At 53.0% G+C, this 14,669-nt stretch overlaps 12 non-coding genes across 12 annotated transcripts; all 12 read left to right on the top strand.

Annotated features, from left to right (window-relative positions):
• Positions 1-161: 161 nt before the first annotated feature.
• TRNAS-GCU (transfer RNA serine (anticodon GCU)) lies at positions 162-243 on the top strand. The gene has a single exon. It is a non-coding gene; the product is annotated as a tRNA-Ser (tRNA).
• A 1,190-nt stretch (positions 244-1,433) lies between these two features.
• TRNAS-GCU (transfer RNA serine (anticodon GCU)) lies at positions 1,434-1,515 on the top strand. Its single transcript has one exon. It is a non-coding gene; the product is annotated as a tRNA-Ser (tRNA).
• Positions 1,516-2,706: 1,191 nt separating this feature from the next.
• TRNAS-GCU (transfer RNA serine (anticodon GCU)) lies at positions 2,707-2,788 on the top strand. The gene has a single exon. It is a non-coding gene; the product is annotated as a tRNA-Ser (tRNA).
• Positions 2,789-3,966: 1,178 nt separating this feature from the next.
• On the top strand, positions 3,967-4,049 carry TRNAS-GCU (transfer RNA serine (anticodon GCU)). Its single transcript has one exon. It is a non-coding gene; the product is annotated as a tRNA-Ser (tRNA).
• Positions 4,050-5,240: 1,191 nt separating this feature from the next.
• TRNAS-GCU (transfer RNA serine (anticodon GCU)) lies at positions 5,241-5,322 on the top strand. The gene has a single exon. It is a non-coding gene; the product is annotated as a tRNA-Ser (tRNA).
• Positions 5,323-6,515: 1,193 nt separating this feature from the next.
• On the top strand, positions 6,516-6,597 carry TRNAS-GCU (transfer RNA serine (anticodon GCU)). Its single transcript has one exon. It is a non-coding gene; the product is annotated as a tRNA-Ser (tRNA).
• A 1,192-nt stretch (positions 6,598-7,789) lies between these two features.
• Positions 7,790-7,871, top strand: TRNAS-GCU (transfer RNA serine (anticodon GCU)). The gene has a single exon. It is a non-coding gene; the product is annotated as a tRNA-Ser (tRNA).
• A 1,179-nt stretch (positions 7,872-9,050) lies between these two features.
• Positions 9,051-9,132, top strand: TRNAS-GCU (transfer RNA serine (anticodon GCU)). Its single transcript has one exon. It is a non-coding gene; the product is annotated as a tRNA-Ser (tRNA).
• Positions 9,133-10,315: 1,183 nt separating this feature from the next.
• Positions 10,316-10,397, top strand: TRNAS-GCU (transfer RNA serine (anticodon GCU)). Its single transcript has one exon. It is a non-coding gene; the product is annotated as a tRNA-Ser (tRNA).
• A 1,184-nt stretch (positions 10,398-11,581) lies between these two features.
• Positions 11,582-11,663, top strand: TRNAS-GCU (transfer RNA serine (anticodon GCU)). Its single transcript has one exon. It is a non-coding gene; the product is annotated as a tRNA-Ser (tRNA).
• A 1,192-nt stretch (positions 11,664-12,855) lies between these two features.
• Positions 12,856-12,937, top strand: TRNAS-GCU (transfer RNA serine (anticodon GCU)). Its single transcript has one exon. It is a non-coding gene; the product is annotated as a tRNA-Ser (tRNA).
• Positions 12,938-14,119: 1,182 nt separating this feature from the next.
• TRNAS-GCU (transfer RNA serine (anticodon GCU)) lies at positions 14,120-14,201 on the top strand. Its single transcript has one exon. It is a non-coding gene; the product is annotated as a tRNA-Ser (tRNA).
• Positions 14,202-14,669: the final 468 nt, after the last annotated feature.

Below are 14,669 nucleotides of genomic sequence, written 5' to 3' on the forward strand. Positions count from 1 at the left end.
TGCCTCTCAGAAGGAAGCATATTGCCCCAGGAGGACGTGGTGCTCAGACATACTCAGACTCCTGGCAGACTCTCCGTGCGCCTTCCCAGATTGCCGGAATCTGGCTAAGCCCTTCTCAAAAGCCACAGACAAGAAACGGCCCAAGGTTCTAGGTTACACATGACGAGGTGGCCGAGTGGTTAAGGCGATGGACTGCTAATCCATTGTGCTCTGCACGCGTGGGTTCGAATCCCATCCTCGTCGGTAGTTTAGTTCGTAATCAATGTAAACGTGCTTAACGTAAAGCATTTCATGGCACAAAGGTCTTGTACACATAGAAAAAAAGGCACTGTCAACCTGGACCTAGACATTCTACCTCCCTTCCATGCCCCCTCCTCGGCCCAATCCACAGCTCTCCCCTCTGCACTCAGTCAGACCCACCCTGTCCCACTTTTGTACTCCCCTCTGTCCACAGCTTTAACTTCTGTGCGAGCCGCCCCCCCCCAATACCCCCCCCCAGCTCCAGCCCCCGCATTCCTTTTACGCCCTGCACTGCCCCCTGCACCCACTCTGCACTTGACTGGGTTGCAAAGGATGTGCACCACGTGAGGCGCTGTGGCTTAGTTGGTGAAAGCGCCTGTCTAGTAAACAGGAGATCCTGAGTTCAAATCTCAGCAGTGCCTGCCGTGGAGTCTTTCCATTTATAACGTTTTCAGTTTTGCGCAAGCTTAATGGCAGCCTTGAGTCTCCCAAGCGTGGTAGGTTTCCAACCCAGTGCTAGCTTGAGGGAAGACCTTGCCTCCAAAGATTTGAAAAATTCTCACAAAGAGCTATCCCCCAAGTGGGGCGCTGTGGCTTAGTTGGTGAAAGCGCCTGTCTAGTAAACAGGAGATCCTGAGTTCAAATCTCAGCAGTGCCTGCCGTGGAGTCCATCCATTTCTAACATTTTCAGTATTGCGCAAGCTGAATGTCACCCCTCAGTCTCCCAAGCGTGGTAGCCCACCGACCCAGCGCTGGACCCAGGCAAGACCCTGCCTCCAACGACTTGAAAAATTCCCACTGTACATATCAGCCTATCAGGCTAAAGATCAGTCCTGGGTGCCCTTTTGAATGCAGGGGACTTATTCTTTGGAGGGAGCCCGCCTTCCCATCAACATTCTGGAGCACAGGACAATTCAGGCCTCCCTTCAATGTTGCATACCTCTTCTTCTGTGAGAACCTCAGATGGGAATCCAGTTGGACAATGCCATGGCTATGGCCTACGTCAATCACCAAGGGGGTCACCGAAGGTGGTGCCTCTCAGAAGGAAGCATATTGCCCCAGGAGGACGTGGTGCTCAGACATACTCAGACTCCTGGCAGACTCTCCGTGCGCCCTCCCAGATTGCCGGAATCTGGCTAAGCCCTTCTCAAAAGCCACAGACAAGAAACGGCCCAAGGTTCTAGGTTACACATGACGAGGTGGCCGAGTGGTTAAGGCGATGGACTGCTAATCCATTGTGCTCTGCACGCATGGGTTCGAATCCCATCCTCGTCGGTAGTTTAGTTCGTAATCAATGTAAACGTGCTTAACGTAAAGCATTTCATGGCACAAAGGTCTTGTACACATAGAAAAAAAGGCACTGTCAACCTGGACCTAGACATTCTACCTCCCTTCCATGCCCCCTCCTCGGCCCAATCCACAGCTCTCCCCTCTGCACTCAGTCAGACCCACCCTGTCCCACTTTTGTACTCCCCTCTGTCCACAGCTTTAACTTCTGTGCGAGCCGCCCCCCCCAATACCCCCCCCCCCAGCTCCAGCCCCCGCATTCCTGTTACGCCCTGCACTGCCCCCTGCACCCACTCTGCACTTGACTGGGTTGCAAAGGATGTGCACCACGTGAGGCGCTGTGGCTTAGTTGGTGAAAGCGCCTGTCTAGTAAACAGGAGATCCTGAGTTCAAATCTCAGCAGTGCCTGCCGTGGAGTCTTTCCATTTATAACGTTTTCAGTTTTGCGCAAGCTTAATGGCAGCCTTGAGTCTCCCAAGCGTGGTAGGTTTCCAACCCAGTGCTAGCTTGAGGGAAGACCTTGCCTCCAAAGATTTGAAAAATTCTCACAAAGAGCTATCCCCCAAGTGGGGCGCTGTGGCTTAGTTGGTGAAAGCGCCTGTCTAGTAAGCAGGAGATCCTGAGTTCAAATCTCAGCAGTGCCTGCCGTGGAGTCCATCCATTTCTAACATTTTCAGTATTGCGCAAGCTGAATGTCACCCCTCAGTCTCCCAAGCGTGGTAGCCCACCGACCCAGCGCTGGACCCAGGCAAGACCCTGCCTCCAACGACTTGAAAAATTCCCACTGTACATATCAGCCTATCAGGCTAAAGATCAGTCCTGGGTGCCCTTTTGAATGCAGGGGACTTATTCTTTGGATGGAGCCCGCCTTCCCATCAACATTCTGGAGCACAGGACAATTCAGGCCTCCCTTCAATGTTGCATACCTCTTCTTCTGTGAGAACCTCAGATGGGAATCCAGTTGGACAATGCCATGGCTATGGCCTACGTCAATCACCAAGGGGGTCACCGAAGGTGGTGCCTCTCAGAAGGAAGCATATTGCCCCAGGAGGACGTGGTGCTCAGACATACTCAGACTCCTGGCAGACTCTCCGTGCGCCCTCCCAGATTGCCGGAATCTGGCTAAGCCCTTCTCAAAAGCCACAGACAAGAAACGGCCCAAGGTTCTAGGTTACACATGACGAGGTGGCCGAGTGGTTAAGGCGATGGACTGCTAATCCATTGTGCTCTGCACGCGTGGGTTCGAATCCCATCCTCGTCGGTAGTTTAGTTCGTAATCAATGTAAACGTGCTTAACGTAAAGCATTTCATGGCACAAAGGTCTTGTACACATAGAAAAAAAGGCACTGTCAACCTGGACCTAGACATTCTACCTCCCTTCCATGCCCCCTCCTCGGCCCAATCCACAGCTCTCCCCTCTGCACTCAGTCAGACCCACCCTGTCCCACTTTTGTACTCCCCTCTGTCCACAGCTTTAACTTCTGTGCGAGCCGCCCCCCCCCCCCAATACCCCCCAGCTCCAGCCCCCGCATTCCTGTTACGCCCTGCACTGCCCCCTGCACCCACTCTGCACTTGACTGGGTTGCAAAGGATGTGCACCACGTGAGGCGCTGTGGCTTAGTTGGTGAAAGCGCCTGTCTAGTAAACAGGAGATCCTGAGTTCAAATCTCAGCAGTGCCTGCCGTGGAGTCTTTCCATTTATAACGTTTTCAGTTTTGCGCAAGCTTAATGGCAGCCTTGAGTCTCCCAAGCGTGGTAGGTTTCCAACCCAGTGCTAGCTTGAGGGAAGACCTTGCCTCCAAAGATTTGAAAAATTCTCACAAAGAGCTATCCCCCAAGTGGGGCGCTGTGGCTTAGTTGGTGAAAGCGCCTGTCTAGTAAACAGGAGATCCTGAGTTCAAATCTCAGCAGTGCCTGCCGTGGAGTCCATCCATTTCTAACATTTTCAGTATTGCGCAAGCTGAATGTCACCCCTCAGTCTCCCAAGCGTGGTAGCCCACCGACCCAGGCAAGACCCTGCCTCCAACGACTTGAAAAATTCCCACTGTACATATCAGCCTATCAGGCTAAAGATCAGTCCTGGGTGCCCTTTTGAATGCAGGGGACTTATTCTTTGGAGGGAGCCCGCCTTCCCATCAACATTCTGGAGCACAGGACAATTCAGGCCTCCCTTCAATGTTGCATACCTCTTCTTCTGTGAGAACCTCAGATGGGAATCCAGTTGGACAATGCCATGGCTATGGCCTACGTCAATCACCAAGGGGGTCACCGAAGGTGGTGCCTCTCAGAAGGAAGCATATTGCCCCAGGAGGACGTGGTGCTCAGACATACTCAGACTCCTGGCAGACTCTCCGTGCGCCCTCCCAGATTGCCGGAATCTGGCTAAGCCCTTCTCAAAAGCCACAGACAAGAAACGGCCCAAGGTTCTAGGTTACACATGACGAGGTGGCCGAGTGGTTAAGGCGATGGACTGCTAATCCATTGTGCTCTGCACGTATGGGTTTCGAATCCCATCCTCGTCGGTAGTTTAGTTCGTAATCAATGTAAACGTGCTTAACGTAAAGCATTTCATGGCACAAAGGTCTTGTACACATAGAAAAAAAGGCACTGTCAACCTGGACCTAGACATTCTACCTCCCTTCCATGCCCCCTCCTCGGCCCAATCCACAGCTCTCCCCTCTGCACTCAGTCAGACCCACCCTGTCCCACTTTTGTACTCCCCTCTGTCCACAGCTTTAACTTCTGTGCGAGCCGCCCCCCCCCAATACCCCCCCCCCAGCTCCAGCCCCCGCATTCCTGTTACGCCCTGCACTGCCCCCTGCACCCACTCTGCACTTGACTGGGTTGCAAAGGATGTGCACCACGTGAGGCGCTGTGGCTTAGTTGGTGAAAGCGCCTGTCTAGTAAACAGGAGATCCTGAGTTCAAATCTCAGCAGTGCCTGCCGTGGAGTCTTTCCATTTATAACGTTTTCAGTTTTGCGCAAGCTTAATGGCAGCCTTGAGTCTCCCAAGCGTGGTAGGTTTCCAACCCAGTGCTAGCTTGAGGGAAGACCTTGCCTCCAAAGATTTGAAAAATTCTCACAAAGAGCTATCCCCCAAGTGGGGCGCTGTGGCTTAGTTGGTGAAAGCGCCTGTCTAGTAAACAGGAGATCCTGAGTTCAAATCTCAGCAGTGCCTGCCGTGGAGTCCATCCATTTCTAACATTTTCAGTATTGCGCAAGCTGAATGTCACCCCTCAGTCTCCCAAGCGTGGTAGCCCACCGACCCAGCGCTGGACCCAGGCAAGACCCTGCCTCCAACGACTTGAAAAATTCCCACTGTACATATCAGCCTATCAGGCTAAAGATCAGTCCTGGGTGCCCTTTTGAATGCAGGGGACTTATTCTTTGGAGGGAGCCCGCCTTCCCATCAACATTCTGGAGCACAGGACAATTCAGGCCTCCCTTCAATGTTGCATACCTCTTCTTCTGTGAGAACCTCAGATGGGAATCCAGTTGGACAATGCCATGGCTATGGCCTACGTCAATCACCAAGGGGGTCACCGAAGGTGGTGCCTCTCAGAAGGAAGCATATTGCCCCAGGAGGACGTGGTGCTCAGACATACTCAGACTCCTGGCAGACTCTCCGTGCGCCCTCCCAGATTGCCGGAATCTGGCTAAGCCCTTCTCAAAAGCCACAGACAAGAAACGGCCCAAGGTTCTAGGTTGCACATGACGAGGTGGCCGAGTGGTTAAGGCGATGGACTGCTAATCCATTGTGCTCTGCACGCATGGGTTCGAATCCCATCCTCGTCGGTAGTTTAGTTCGTAATCAATGTAAACGTGCTTAACGTAAAGCATTTCATGGCACAAAGGTCTTGTACACCTAGAAAAAAAGGCACTGTCAACCTGGACCTAGACATTCTACCTCCCTTCCATGCCCCCTCCTCGGCCCAATCCACAGCTCTCCCCTCTGCACTCAGTCAGACCCACCCTGTCCCACTTTTGTACTCCCCTCTGTCCACAGCTTTAACTTCTGTGCGAGCCGCCCCCCCCCAATACCCCCCCCCCCCAGCTCCAGCCCCCGCATTCCTGTTACGCCCTGCACTGCCCCCTGCACCCACTCTGCACTTGACTGGGTTGCAAAGGATGTGCACCACGTGAGGCGCTGTGGCTTAGTTGGTGAAAGCGCCTGTCTAGTAAACAGGAGATCCTGAGTTCAAATCTCAGCAGTGCCTGCCGTGGAGTCTTTCCATTTATAACGTTTTCAGTTTTGCGCAAGCTTAATGGCAGCCTTGAGTCTCCCAAGCGTGGTAGGTTTCCAACCCAGTGCTAGCTTGAGGGAAGACCTTGCCTCCAAAGATTTGAAAAATTCTCACAAAGAGCTATCCCCCAAGTGGGGCGCTGTGGCTTAGTTGGTGAAAGCGCCTGTCTAGTAAACAGGAGATCCTGAGTTCAAATCTCAGCAGTGCCTGCCGTGGAGTCCATCCATTTCTAACATTTTCAGTATTGCGCAAGCTGAATGTCACCCCTCAGTCTCCCAAGCGTGGTAGCCCACCGACCCAGCGCTGGACCCAGGCAAGACCCTGCCTCCAACGACTTGAAAAATTCCCACTGTACATATCAGCCTATCAGGCTAAAGATCAGTCCTGGGTGCCCTTTTGAATGCAGGGGACTTATTCTTTGGAGGGAGCCCGCCTTCCCATCAACATTCTGGAGCACAGGACAATTCAGGCCTCCCTTCAATGTTGCATACCTATTCTTCTGTGAGAACCTCAGATGGGAATCCAGTTGGACAATGCCATGGCTATGGCCTACGTCAATCACCAAGGGGGTCACCGAAGGTGGTGCCTCTCAGAAGGAAGCATATTGCCCCAGGAGGACGTGGTGCTCAGAAATACTCAGACTCCTGGCAGACTCTCCGTGCGCCCTCCCAGATTGCTGGAATCTGGCTAAGCCCTTCTCAAAAGCCACAGACAAGAAACGGCCCAAGGTTCTAAGTTACACATGACGAGGTGGCCGAGTGGTTAAGGCGATGGACTGCTAATCCATTGTGCTCTGCACGCATGGGTTCGAATCCCATCCTCGTCGGTAGTTTAGTTCGTAATCAATGTAAACGTGCTTAACGTAAAGCATTTCATGGCACAAAGGTCTTGTACACATAGAAAAAAAGGCACTGTCAACCTGGACCTAGACATTCTACCTCCCTTCCATGCCCCCTCCTCGGCCCAATCCACAGCTCTCCCCTCTGCACTCAGTCAGACCCACCCTGTCCCACTTTTGTACTCCCCTCTGTCCACAGCTTTAACTTCTGTGCGAGCCGCCCCCCCCAATACCCCCCCCCCCCAGCTCCAGCCCCCGCATTCCTGTTACGCCCTGCACTGCCCCCTGCACCCACTCTGCACTTGACTGGGTTGCAAAGGATGTGCACCACGTGAGGCGCTGTGGCTTAGTTGGTGAAAGCGCCTGTCTAGTAAACAGGAGATCCTGAGTTCAAATCTCAGCAGTGCCTGCCGTGGAGTCTTTCCATTTATAACGTTTTCAGTTTTGCGCAAGCTTAATGGCAGCCTTGAGTCTCCCAAGCGTGGTAGGTTTCCAACCCAGTGCTAGCTTGAGGGAAGACCTTGCCTCCAAAGATTTGAAAAATTCTCACAAAGAGCTATCCCCCAAGTGGGGCGCTGTGGCTTAGTTGGTGAAAGCGCCTGTCTAGTAAACAGGAGATCCTGAGTTCAAATCTCAGCAGTGCCTGCCGTGGAGTCCATCCATTTCTAACATTTTCAGTATTGCGCAAGCTGAATGTCACCCCTCAGTCTCCCAAGCGTGGTAGCCCACCGACCCAGCGCTGGACCCAGGCAAGACCCTGCCTCCAACGACTTGAAAAATTCCCACTGTACATATCAGCCTATCAGGCTAAAGATCAGTCCTGGGTGCCCTTTTGAATGCAGGGGACTTATTCTTTGGAGGGAGCCCGCCTTCCCATCAACATTCTGGAGCACAGGACAATTCAGGCCTCCCTTCAATGTTGCATACCTATTCTTCTGTGAGAACCTCAGATGGGAATCCAGTTGGACAATGCCATGGCTATGGCCTACGTCAATCACCAAGGGGGTCACCGAAGGTGGTGCCTCTCAGAAGGAAGCATATTGCCCCAGGAGGACGTGGTGCTCAGAAATACTCAGACTCCTGGCAGACTCTCCGTGCGCCCTCCCAGATTGCTGGAATCTGGCTAAGCCCTTCTCAAAAGCCACAGACAAGAAACGGCCCAAGGGTCTAAGTTACACATGACGAGGTGGCCGAGTGGTTAAGGCGATGGACTGCTAATCCATTGTGCTCTGCACGCATGGGTTCGAATCCCATCCTCGTCGGTAGTTTAGTTCGTAATCAATGTAAACGTGCTTAACGTAAAGCATTTCATGGCACAAAGGTCTTGTACACATAGAAAAAAAGGCACTGTCAACCTGGACCTAGACATTCTACCTCCCTTCCATGCCCCCTCCTCGGCCCAATCCACAGCTCTCCCCTCTGCACTCAGTCAGACCCACCCTGTCCCACTTTTGTACTCCCCTCTGTCCACAGCTTTAACTTCTGTGCGAGCCGCCCCCCCCAATACCCCCCCCCCCAGCTCCAGCCCCCGCATTCCTGTTACGCCCTGCACTGCCCCCTGCACCCACTCTGCACTTGACTGGGTTGCAAAGGATGTGCACCACGTGAGGCGCTGTGGCTTAGTTGGTGAAAGCGCCTGTCTAGTAAACAGGAGATCCTGAGTTCAAATCTCAGCAGTGCCTGCCGTGGAGTCTTTCCATTTATAACGTTTTCAGTTTTGCGCAAGCTTAATGGCAGCCTTGAGTCTCCCAAGCGTGGTAGGTTTCCAACCCAGTGCTAGCTTGAGGGAAGACCTTGCCTCCAAAGATTTGAAAAATTCTCACAAAGAGCTATCCCCCAAGTGGGGCGCTGTGGCTTAGTTGGTGAAAGCGCCTGTCTAGTAAACAGGAGATCCTGAGTTCAAATCTCAGCAGTGCCTGCCGTGGAGTCCATCCATTTCTAACATTTTCAGTATTGCGCAAGCTGAATGTCACCCCTCAGTCTCCCAAGCGTGGTAGCCCACCGACCCAGGCAAGACCCTGCCTCCAACGACTTGAAAAATTCCCACTGTACATATCAGCCTATCAGGCTAAAGATCAGTCCTGGGTGCCCTTTTGAATGCAGGGGACTTATTCTTTGGAGGGAGCCCGCCTTCCCATCAACATTCTGGAGCACAGGACAATTCAGGCCTCCCTTCAATGTTGCATACCTCTTCTTCTGTGAGAACCTCAGATGGGAATCCAGTTGGACAATGCCATGGCTATGGCCTACGTCAATCACCAAGGGGGTCACCGAAGGTGGTGCCTCTCAGAAGGAAGCATATTGCCCCAGGAGGACGTGGTGCTCAGACATACTCAGACTCCTGGCAGACTCTCCGTGCGCCCTCCCAGATTGCCGGAATCTGGCTAAGCCCTTCTCAAAAGCCACAGACAAGAAACGGCCCAAGGTTCTAGGTTACACATGAAGAGGTGGCCGAGTGGTTAAGGCGATGGACTGCTAATCCATTGTGCTCTGCACACATGGGTTCGAATCCCATCCTCGTCGGTAGTTTAGTTCGTAATCAATGTAAACGTGCTTAACGTAAAGCATTTCATGGCACAAAGGTCTTGTACACATAGAAAAAAAGGCACTGTCAACCTGGACCTAGACATTCTACCTCCCTTCCATGCCCCCTCCTCGGCCCAATCCACAGCTCTCCCCTCTGCACTCAGTCAGACCCACACTGTCCCACTTTTGTACTCCCCTCTGTCCACAGCTTTAACTTCTGTGCGAGCCGCCCCCCCCCAATACCCCCCCCCCCCCCAGCTCCAGCCCCCGCATTCCTGTTACGCCCTGCACTGCCCCCTGCACCCACTCTGCACTTGACTGGGTTGCAAAGGATGTGCACCACGTGAGGCGCTGTGGCTTAGTTGGTGAAAGCGCCTGTCTAGTAAACAGGAGATCCTGAGTTCAAATCTCAGCAGTGCCTGCCGTGGAGTCTTTCCATTTATAACGTTTTCAGTTTTGCGCAAGCTTAATGGCAGCCTTGAGTCTCCCAAGCGTGGTAGGTTTCCAACCCAGTGCTAGCTTGAGGGAAGACCTTGCCTCCAAAGATTTGAAAAATTCTCACAAAGAGCTATCCCCCAAGTGGGGCGCTGTGGCTTAGTTGGTGAAAGCGCCTGTCTAGTAAACAGGAGATCCTGAGTTCAAATCTCAGCAGTGCCTGCCGTGGAGTCCATCCATTTCTAACATTTTCAGTATTGCGCAAGCTGAATGTCACCCCTCAGTCTCCCAAGCGTGGTAGCCCACCGACCCAGGCAAGACCCTGCCTCCAACGACTTGAAAAATTCCCACTGTACATATCAGCCTATCAGGCTAAAGATCAGTCCTGGGTGCCCTTTTGAATGCAGGGGACTTATTCTTTGGAGGGAGCCCGCCTTCCCATCAACATTCTGGAGCACAGGACAATTCAGGCCTCCCTTCAATGTTGCATACCTCTTCTTCTGTGAGAACCTCAGATGGGAATCCAGTTGGACAATGCCATGGCTATGGCCTACGTCAATCACCAAGGGGGTCACCGAAGGTGGTGCCTCTCAGAAGGAAGCATATTGCCCCAGGAGGACGTGGTGCTCAGACATACTCAGACTCCTGGCAGACTCTCCGTGCGCCCTCCCAGATTGCCGGAATCTGGCTAAGCCCTTCTCAAAAGCCACAGACAAGAAACGGCCCAAGGGTCTAGGTTACACATGACTTGGTGGCCGAGTGGTTAAGGCGATGGACTGCTAATCCATTGTGCTCTGCACGCATGGGTTCGAATCCCATCCTCGTCGGTAGTTTAGTTCGTAAACGTGCTTAACGTAAAGCATTTTATGGCACAAAGGTCTTGTACACATAGAAAAAAAGGCACTGTCAACCTGGACCTAGACATTCTACCTCCCTTCCATGCCCCCTCCTCGGCCCAATCCACAGCTCTCCCCTCTGCACTCAGTCAGACCCACCCTGTCCCACTTTTGTACTCCCCTCTGTCCACAGCTTTAACTTCTGTGCGAGCCGCCCCCCCCCAATACCCCCCCCCCCCAGCTCCAGCCCCCGCATTCCTGTTACGCCCTGCACTGCCCCCTGCACCCACTCTGCACTTGACTGGGTTGCAAAGGATGTGCACCACGTGAGGCGCTGTGGCTTAGTTGGTGAAAGCGCCTGTCTAGTAAACAGGAGATCCTGAGTTCAAATCTCAGCAGTGCCTGCCGTGGAGTCTTTCCATTTATAACGTTTTCAGTTTTGCGCAAGCTTAATGGCAGCCTTGAGTCTCCCAAGCGTGGTAGGTTTCCAACCCAGTGCTAGCTTGAGGGAAGACCTTGCCTCCAAAGATTTGAAAAATTCTCACAAAGAGCTATCCCCCAAGTGGGGCGCTGTGGCTTAGTTGGTGAAAGCGCCTGTCTAGTAAACAGGAGATCCTGAGTTCAAATCTCAGCAGTGCCTGCCGTGGAGTCCATCCATTTCTAACATTTTCAGTATTGCGCAAGCTGAATGTCACCCCTCAGTCTCCCAAGCGTGGTAGCCCACCGACCCAGCGCTGGACCCAGGCAAGACCCTGCCTCCAACGACTTGAAAAATTCCCACTGTACATATCAGCCTATCAGGCTAAAGATCAGTCCTGGGTGCCCTTTTGAATGCAGGGGACTTATTCTTTGGAGGGAGCCCACCTTCCCATCAACATTCTGGAGCACAGGACAATTCAGGCCTCCCTTCAATGTTGCATACCTCTTCTTCTGTGAGAACCTCAGATGGGAATCCAGTTGGACAATGCCATGGCTATGGCCTACGTCAATCACCAAGGGGGTCACCGAAGGTGGTGCCTCTCAGAAGGAAGCATATTGCCCCAGGAGGACGTGGTGCTCAGACATACTCAGACTCCTGGCAGACTCTCCGTGCGCCCTCCCAGATTGCCGGAATCTGGCTAAGCCCTTCTCAAAAGCCACAGACAAGAAACGGCCCAAGGTTCTAGGTTACACATGACGAGGTGGCCGAGTGGTTAAGGCGATGGACTGCTAATCCATTGTGCTCTGCACGCATGGGTTCGAATCCCATCCTCGTCGGTAGTTTAGTTCGTAATCAATGTAAACGTGCTTAACGTAAAGCATTTCATGGCACAAAGGTCTTGTACACATAGAAAAAAAGGCACTGTCAACCTGGACCTAGACATTCTACCTCCCTTCCATGCCCCCTCCTCGGCCCAATCCACAGCTCTCCCCTCTGCACTCAGTCAGACCCACCCTGTCCCACTTTTGTACTCCCCTCTGTCCACAGCTTTAACTTCTGTGCGAGCCGCCCCCCCCCAATACCCCCCCCCCCAGCTCCAGCCCCCGCATTCCTGTTACGCCCTGCACTGCCCCCTGCACCCACTCTGCACTTGACTGGGTTGCAAAGGATGTGCACCACGTGAGGCGCTGTGGCTTAGTTGGTGAAAGCGCCTGTCTAGTAAACAGGAGATCCTGAGTTCAAATCTCAGCAGTGCCTGCCGTGGAGTCTTTCCATTTATAACGTTTTCAGTTTTGCGCAAGCTTAATGGCAGCCTTGAGTCTCCCAAGCGTGGTAGGTTTCCAACCCAGTGCTAGCTTGAGGGAAGACCTTGCCTCCAAAGATTTGAAAAATTCTCACAAAGAGCTATCCCCCAAGTGGGGCGCTGTGGCTTAGTTGGTGAAAGCGCCTGTCTAGTAAACAGGAGATCCTGAGTTCAAATCTCAGCAGTGCCTGCCGTGGAGTCCATCCATTTCTAACATTTTCAGTATTGCGCAAGCTGAATGTCACCCCTCAGTCTCCCAAGCGTGGTAGCCCACCGACCCAGCGCTGGACCCAGGCAAGACCCTGCCTCCAACGACTTGAAAAATTCCCACTGTACATATCAGCCTATCAGGCTAAAGATCAGTCCTGGGTGCCCTTTTGAATGCAGGGGACTTATTCTTTGGAGGGAGCCCGCCTTCCCATCAACATTCTGGAGCACAGGACAATTCAGGCCTCCCTTCAATGTTGCATACCTCTTCTTCTGTGAGAACCTCAGATGGGAATCCAGTTGGACAATGCCATGGCTATGGCCTACGTCAATCACCAAGGGGGTCACCGAAGGTGGTGCCTCTCAGAAGGAAGCATATTGCCCCAGGAGGACGTGGTGCTCAGACATACTCAGACTCCTGGCAGACTCTCCGTGCGCCCTCCCAGATTGCCGGAATCTGGCTAAGCCCTTCTCAAAAGCCACAGACAAGAAACGGCCCAAGGTTCTAGGTTACACATGAAGAGGTGGCCGAGTGGTTAAGGCGATGGACTGCTAATCCATTGTGCTCTGCACACATGGGTTCGAATCCCATCCTCGTCGGTAGTTTAGTTCGTAATCAATGTAAACGTGCTTAACGTAAAGCATTTCATGGCACAAAGGTCTTGTACACATAGAAAAAAAGGCACTGTCAACCTGGACCTAGACATTCTACCTCCCTTCCATGCCCCCTCCTCGGCCCAATCCACAGCTCTCCCCTCTGCACTCAGTCAGACCCACACTGTCCCACTTTTGTACTCCCCTCTGTCCACAGCTTTAACTTCTGTGCGAGCCGCCCCCCCCCAATACCCCCCCCCCCCCAGCTCCAGCCCCCGCATTCCTGTTACGCCCTGCACTGCCCCCTGCACCCACTCTGCACTTGACTGGGTTGCAAAGGATGTGCACCACGTGAGGCGCTGTGGCTTAGTTGGTGAAAGCGCCTGTCTAGTAAACAGGAGATCCTGAGTTCAAATCTCAGCAGTGCCTGCCGTGGAGTCTTTCCATTTATAACGTTTTCAGTTTTGCGCAAGCTTAATGGCAGCCTTGAGTCTCCCAAGCGTGGTAGGTTTCCAACCCAGTGCTAGCTTGAGGGAAGACCTTGCCTCCAAAGATTTGAAAAATTCTCACAAAGAGCTATCCCCCAAGTGGGGCGCTGTGGCTTAGTTGGTGAAAGCGCCTGTCTAGTAAACAGGAGATCCTGAGTTCAAATCTCAGCAGTGCCTGCCGTGGAGTCCATCCATTTCTAACATTTTCAGTATTGCGCAAGCTGAATGTCACCCCTCAGTCTCCCAAGCGTGGTAGCCCACCGACCCAGGCAAGACCCTGCCTCCAACGACTTGAAAAATTCCCACTGTACATATCAGCCTATCAGGCTAAAGATCAGTCCTGGGTGCCCTTTTGAATGCAGGGGACTTATTCTTTGGAGGGAGCCCGCCTTCCCATCAACATTCTGGAGCACAGGACAATTCAGGCCTCCCTTCAATGTTGCATACCTCTTCTTCTGTGAGAACCTCAGATGGGAATCCAGTTGGACAATGCCATGGCTATGGCCTACGTCAATCACCAAGGGGGTCACCGAAGGTGGTGCCTCTCAGAAGGAAGCATATTGCCCCAGGAGGACGTGGTGCTCAGACATACTCAGACTCCTGGCAGACTCTCCGTGCGCCCTCCCAGATTGCCGGAATCTGGCTAAGCCCTTCTCAAAAGCCACAGACAAGAAACGGCCCAAGGTTCTAGGTTACACATGACGAGGTGGCCGAGTGGTTAAGGCGATGGACTGCTAATCCATTGTGCTCTGCACGCATGGGTTCGAATCCCATCCTCGTCGGTAGTTTAGTTCGTAATCAATGTAAACGTGCTTAACGTAAAGCATTTTATGGCACAAAGGTCTTGTACACATAGAAAAAAAGGCACTGTCAACCTGGACCTAGACATTCTACCTCCCTTCCATGCCCCCTCCTCGGCCCAATCCACAGCTCTCCCCTCTGCACTCAGTCAGACCCACCCTGTCCCACTTTTGTACTCCCCTCTGTCCACAGCTTTAACTTCTGTGCGAGCCGCCCCCCCCAATACCCCCCCCCCCCCAGCTCCAGCCCCCGCATTCCTGTTACGCCCTGCACTGCCCCCTGCACCCACTCTGCACTTGACTGGGTTGCAAAGGATGTGCACCACGTGAGGCGCTGTGGCTTAGTTGGTGAAAGCGCCTGTCTAGTAAACAGGAGATCCTGAGTTCAAATCTCAGCAGTGCCTGCCGTGGAGTCTTTCCATTTATAACGTTTTCAGTTTTGCGCAAGCT

This window comes from Lithobates pipiens, unplaced genomic scaffold (genome assembly GCF_037356315.1).
Source record: "Lithobates pipiens isolate NorthernLeopardFrog02 unplaced genomic scaffold, aLitPip1_a1.2 Scaffold_8, whole genome shotgun sequence".
NCBI classification, from domain to species: Eukaryota; Metazoa; Chordata; class Amphibia; order Anura; family Ranidae; genus Lithobates; species Lithobates pipiens.